The following is a 5,746-nucleotide window of genomic DNA, read 5'->3' as shown; positions in this document are numbered from 1 at the left end:
GATCAAAATTATGCTGCACCTGCATTGGCATTTGTAATCACTATTGTGATGTAATTTCACCTATATATAAACTGCACACAAGCACTTTGTTTATTGCTTGAGAAAGACCCTCACTTGGGTCGAAACGTCACTATTTATGGTGAAATAAAGACACCTTTTTGACACCTTGATTACTGCGTGTGCTGTGCTCTCTCTACCTTTTTTTTTATCCCGGAAGGAGGCGCAGGATGCCGGCACGAATTTAATAGAAGCTGGTGGCCACTAGCGGAACGGACAGCGGTGAACGGCGGCCGCCAGCACTACATACAAGATGTGTGTCCTTCCTTAACATATCTCTAAAGATAAAATACCCCTAGATGTATAGCAGGGGATGTTAAACAGACTTGTTAGGCACCCGTCGCCTATATACTCTCATGTACTTTGCCCACTTTTGACCCTTGGTGGAATCTCTGCAGGAAGGAGCGACATCTCCTGCAGAGAGAAAGCCATGCACAGATACAGCTTCAACCACGCCTCTCCCAATACAGCAATAACTTCTCCTCTTGCTCCAGTCCTTATTATTGCAGGGAGAGGGTCTTCCTCTTCGGGTGCCCGTGTGTAGATGTAGCAGCTGCACGGCCAGTATATCTTCTTCGGGCTTCATCGGTATAAATCTGATATTTTAATTGTAATATTTTAAGTGGAAGATTAAATAGTGGAATGCTTTGTGATAATCCATTTTCTCAAAAATGATTGTATTCTTTCTAAATCTAGACCTTTTCGGTAAAAGCTCTTGCTGAGGAATGTATTTTTAGACAAAGTGTTGTTTACAGTATTATCATATACATGTCGGTGATGGAACCATCATTTCCCCGCACCCCCGACAGATTAGAAGGAACTTGTATAAGAATAAACTGTATTTCACTCTATTCCCGTCACATCTTTTTGCCTGTATTTTGGGACACCAGATGTTCCTGTTCTTTCATCTCCCCCTGTCATGTCCTTGTTTAGAATGCTGCACAGTAGGTCTGAAACACAAACAAAAAGTGTTTTTCTATCATTCGAGCAGAGCTGCTGTCCTGCTATTTTCATGTGTTTTCTAAGAGTGAAATTCTCCTGTGTGCCTGAGACACATTCGTTCAGCCTGCTGTATATTATCAGCGCTCCGGCATACCCCTCCCCTGTCATACAAGTGAAAAGATTAGCTTCTTTTAGACTGACAGATCTTTAAATGCAAGGAAAGAACACGGCTCTAGTCCTTTGTCTGAGTTCTTCTGGGGATAAGGGCTCGGTGATATTTACTGAATGAACTTTAGCAAAAGTTAGGCCAATTTCAAACCATATTTTCTGCATTAGAAAAAGAATTAAGGAACAACAACCATGCGACTGAATTTAAAAGTAGGTTACAATAAAAATATCCTTTGAAATATTTGTCAATGAAATTGAAGAGATTATATTTAAAGGGCTATTCCACGTTGAAAACAGAGAGCACATGCCATGCTCAAAACTGTACAGTATACCTTACAAACGTTTCACCCAAAAAAAAAATTGCTATGATGTCCTTTTCTGCTAAGCTATTAATGTATTTCCAAAAGGCTTGGTAACAACCAATATGGCAGCCATCATAGTTTAAAATAGGAATCTGAATGTTGAAACCCGGGTTTTGTAATTCAAAGGCATAAGTGACATAAAGGCAGCAAAGACGGCTGCTATGGGGCCTTTGGAAACAATATGCCCAGCCTTGGATAATCCCATTCCCTTTGTTATTGGGTAACAAGAACATGGGCATTATTGCCCTCTCCAGAGGAACTGACTTGTTAGCAAACAAGGATTTGGAGACTTGGCTCAACTGTCATGGAAAGGGGATAGTGTGGGGGGGGGGGGATAACAGGCCCTTCTGCCTTGGGTTTAAAAACCGGGCACCATAAATTGGAGCCCATATTGAGCTTTTCTATCTAGTCCTCGATGTTCTGTGTATACCTAAGTTTCATTTGACAGCAGTTTTGTACCAGTCCGACTCTAATACAAGATATGTGATTTTTACAAATCTGTTTTAAGAAGGTTTTTACAGTGTTCCAAAGTGCTTAAATATAAAAGTGTTTTAACACATTTTAGCGCTTCTCATCCAAATCTTGCTACCTACTTTCAATTATGATCTCCGAAGTCCTGGTTTTCAGAAGCCCTAGTTACCCTATTTTGAACTGGTTGGAGGTTAAAGGTTAATAATCCCAAAACAGCTATATGTAAGTTAGACTCAGGTGGTTCTTTTTATGGTGTACTTGTGCTTTACCCTAGAGGTTCTGGATCCATACAGAAGTTGGCCACTAGGGGCAGAAAGAAATAATTTGCATGCCCCCATCTGCTATCCCAGAACGCAGACTACTTTCCTTATTGAGTGGATATGTGTTAGAGGTGAGTAATTAAATACCTTTTGCTTTAAAAAGTCCTTGCTGTGTTCCCTATTGAGTGCTATGAATGCGCATTTCAAGGTGAGATAAGTTGCGCAATTCGAATCACAGGAATGTGTAGTGGGACATAAGCCTTACATTGCCTAGCGTTGGCCAGTAGAAATGTTATATTGTTTACATAAGAAACAGTAAAGAGCAGCTAAAATTGGCTATAATAAGTTAATAAAACTTTTGAATACATAAATCTCTATATTTAACAGCTCGTATCCCAACCTGACTCATTACATTCAGTATAGCATATTAATATGAAAATTAAACACAATCTATTAAATGTAATAAACTTTATCATCAAGTTTGATGCATTTGACACAAGATTACAAAGTAGTCTATGTTAATATATATCCATTTCTGGTTTCAATGATGCAAGCAGGTATGCAAATGAAGACAGTTATCAATTATCATTGTCATCCAAGTGGAAGGAATTATTTTCTTTACTCCTCCTGCTGCCAATTACAACCACTCTGCGCACACGGTGTTGATGCAAATGATGTTAAAACAATGAGCGGAACCATTGCTGTTTATCATATTAGCATAGCGTTATGCTTTCTCCATACGGAGCATATGGAATGCATAGAAGTCACATGATCATATGTTAAATGAGGCATAAGTTCTACAACATATTTGGTGTCATTTTTAAGTTGTGCTTTTCTATTAAATCTGGTATTTACAACCTACCTTACTAAGGTTTATTAAAGTAAAACGTAGCTTATTACATGCCTAATGGTCAGCAAAATGCCATTTATTTTTTTTTGCTGCATTTAACAAATATGTACACTTCAGCAGGTGCATTAAAGGAAGGTATTTGCCACATGTAGCTTGAAATCCTTCTATATGTGGTTTGGTGGTTTATTATGTACTGTATTTATTGAATTCAATTGCATACTGTCAAGTTTAAAAAATGTGCAAAATCAAGAGTAAATGTAAATTTGTGATTTACCTTCTGTCTTCTTAAAAAACATTATTTCGTTTATTCAACTGTAGTGTACGGGCACTACTAAATATAAGATGCTTCACTAAGGAAGCTGCAAAGTGTGCAAAAAAGTGCAAACATCGTTGGGAAGACAGAAAGCATATTATAGCGAAGCGCACACCCAAAAATAATGAAAATCCAAATTTTATTCCATAAAAAAATAGGGTTAAAAACATCTAAATCAAGACCCAAAAAATAGGTCCATGCAATATATTACACCCATAGTAAGGTGTGAACAATACACAAGGGTCAACTATCTGTACACATTGCATAAGCATGTACTGCATAGTAATAACAGACAAATAAATCTCAAGGTTCAATACTATAAATGCAATAGTATAAATGGCAGAATGATGACACTAGGTTTATATCATTAGTAAAATACAAGAAGTTCAAAAGAGTGTATACGCATAAGCCCCTACTACAGACCTGTGCCTCTATTTTTCGTGTGTTTATTTATTTAATTTTTTTTATCTCAAATTTAAAGTCAAAAGCTTAAATGGACACTAACTTTTCAAACAACATATGCTTATCTAAAAGTATACTTGACATAAAACAACTTTGTAATTTACTTACTGTTAAAATGTAGTTGTTTTATCCTTACAAAATCTGTGTGAATTTACTGCCACTAGGTGTCCCCCTTCCTGTAATCTGCTGTCCACACCCTGTTGTCAAGCAAAATTTGTCCCTAGTTACAGAGCAGAATTTACGGGCTGCAGAATGTGGGTGGGTGTCTCTTAACTGTCTGCCTATACAAGTCTATAGAAAGGGGATGGAGCAGGAGGAGGAAGCAGGGGCAGAGTGAGAGAGAGAGAGTGAGTCAGCAACACACATGGTATGTAGGTCTATGGGAGGGGGAAGCAGGGGGAGGAAGCAGGTAACAAATGAGACACAGGCTGCTGGTAAGATTTCTATGTCATCCCAGTGCTGGATTCTCAGCTACACTTGTTTGTACTGTAGTGTAATCTCCTCCAAGCTGCTGCTGCCTCTATATATATGTGATAGTTAGAGATAGTGCTGCAGGATGCTCTCTTCTCTATGTGTTCAGTGTATAGAAGACATGATAGCAGTTAGGCTCTACCTACTAGCCCAGAGAAAACTGAAAATTGGAGATAGAGCCTGCAGAGGGGAAAACTGATAAAGTAATGAAACATACAAGTCACAAAATTGTAAGAAAAAGTGTTATTCCTCATGTACACACATATAACAGCTTATTCTGAAAAGTTAGGTACGCTTTAAAGTGAATCTCTTTATTATCTGTTTTTTTTTTTTTTTTTAATTATTCAGATAAAAGAAAAAACAGGGTTGGACAATCAGTGTAATCTGTGGGGAATCTAGAAGAAAGTGTTGAATTCCCCTGCAGCACCAGCACAGGTGAAATCAAGAATTACACAATGTCCATCAAAATCAACAGGTGTCCAGAGCAAGTGATACTCTTTGTAGCTGCTCTCCTTTCTAGCTGATAGATGAGGGTCCTGAAGCCCCCCCCCCCACTCCTTAAGCAGATTACAGGTGCTATGATAACTCTGATAAGACACATCCTTACTAATTTACTGATATCAATTGGAGGAAAAATAACTTTCAGAACTTAACACAATGAATAAACAAAATGAGTATGATATTATGTATCACTTTAAATATGTAACTTCTAATTAGAGAGAGCTGCAAAAAACTGTAACTATGGAGACTGAAAAGAGAATCATCCCGGGAATTGAGGGTGTAAGAGGACAATTGATAAATGCTATAACTCTTCTCAAGCATAGCCAAGGAGTATAACGAACAGAGAACAGAGCTTTCAACACATCCTTTAAGAATTGCCAGGCCCTCAGATTGTAAGCCATGCCTAGTGGAGATTTTACATTATCCGGAACCATATTTCCTCACAGTGTGTTTTTACAGCCCCTGCCATTGCAAGACAGAAACAGCAGTAAAAATAGGAGCGCACTATATATTTTATTGATCTATCACATTTTGAATGTCTGTGCTAATACAGTGTAAGACTGTAGCGAAAGCTTCTCTAAGCAGACATAAATTCTATAAATGTGCAGCAAGACTTCAGACGCTTTTTTGTTTTTTTACTTATTTTTTCTTATACCAGTGACGAGTTCATTATCTTCAAAGCATATTAAAGGCTCAATGGGCTGACAAAGAAATTCAAGGCCTTTCATCCGCTCGAAACTTCCAGTGCCTGGTCTGGGAACCCAGACGGAATTTAAAATCCAGGATTATCTTTGATGATTAGAATCAGATTAAATTATCCAATGCATGCATGGCTGGATTTTGTGTGCCTTCAGCATTGCAACTGTACATTGATCTGTTCACATTTGTG

General features: G+C 38.0%; 1 long non-coding RNA gene across 1 annotated transcript; it reads left to right on the top strand.

Annotated features, from left to right (window-relative positions):
- The first annotated feature begins 237 nt into the window (after window positions 1-237).
- On the top strand, window positions 238-5,036 carry LOC142750945 (uncharacterized). Its single transcript, XR_012882646.1, has 3 exons — window positions 238-645; window positions 2,275-2,391; window positions 4,705-5,036. It is a non-coding gene; the product is annotated as an uncharacterized LOC142750945 (long non-coding RNA).
- The last annotated feature ends 710 nt before the right edge of the window (window positions 5,037-5,746 follow it).

Source organism: Rhinoderma darwinii, chromosome 3 (assembly GCF_050947455.1).
Source record: "Rhinoderma darwinii isolate aRhiDar2 chromosome 3, aRhiDar2.hap1, whole genome shotgun sequence".
NCBI lineage: Eukaryota > Metazoa > Chordata > Amphibia > Anura > Rhinodermatidae > Rhinoderma > Rhinoderma darwinii.
Note: the sequence above shows the minus strand (reverse complement) of the source record. Positions and strands in the feature narration are given on the sequence as shown.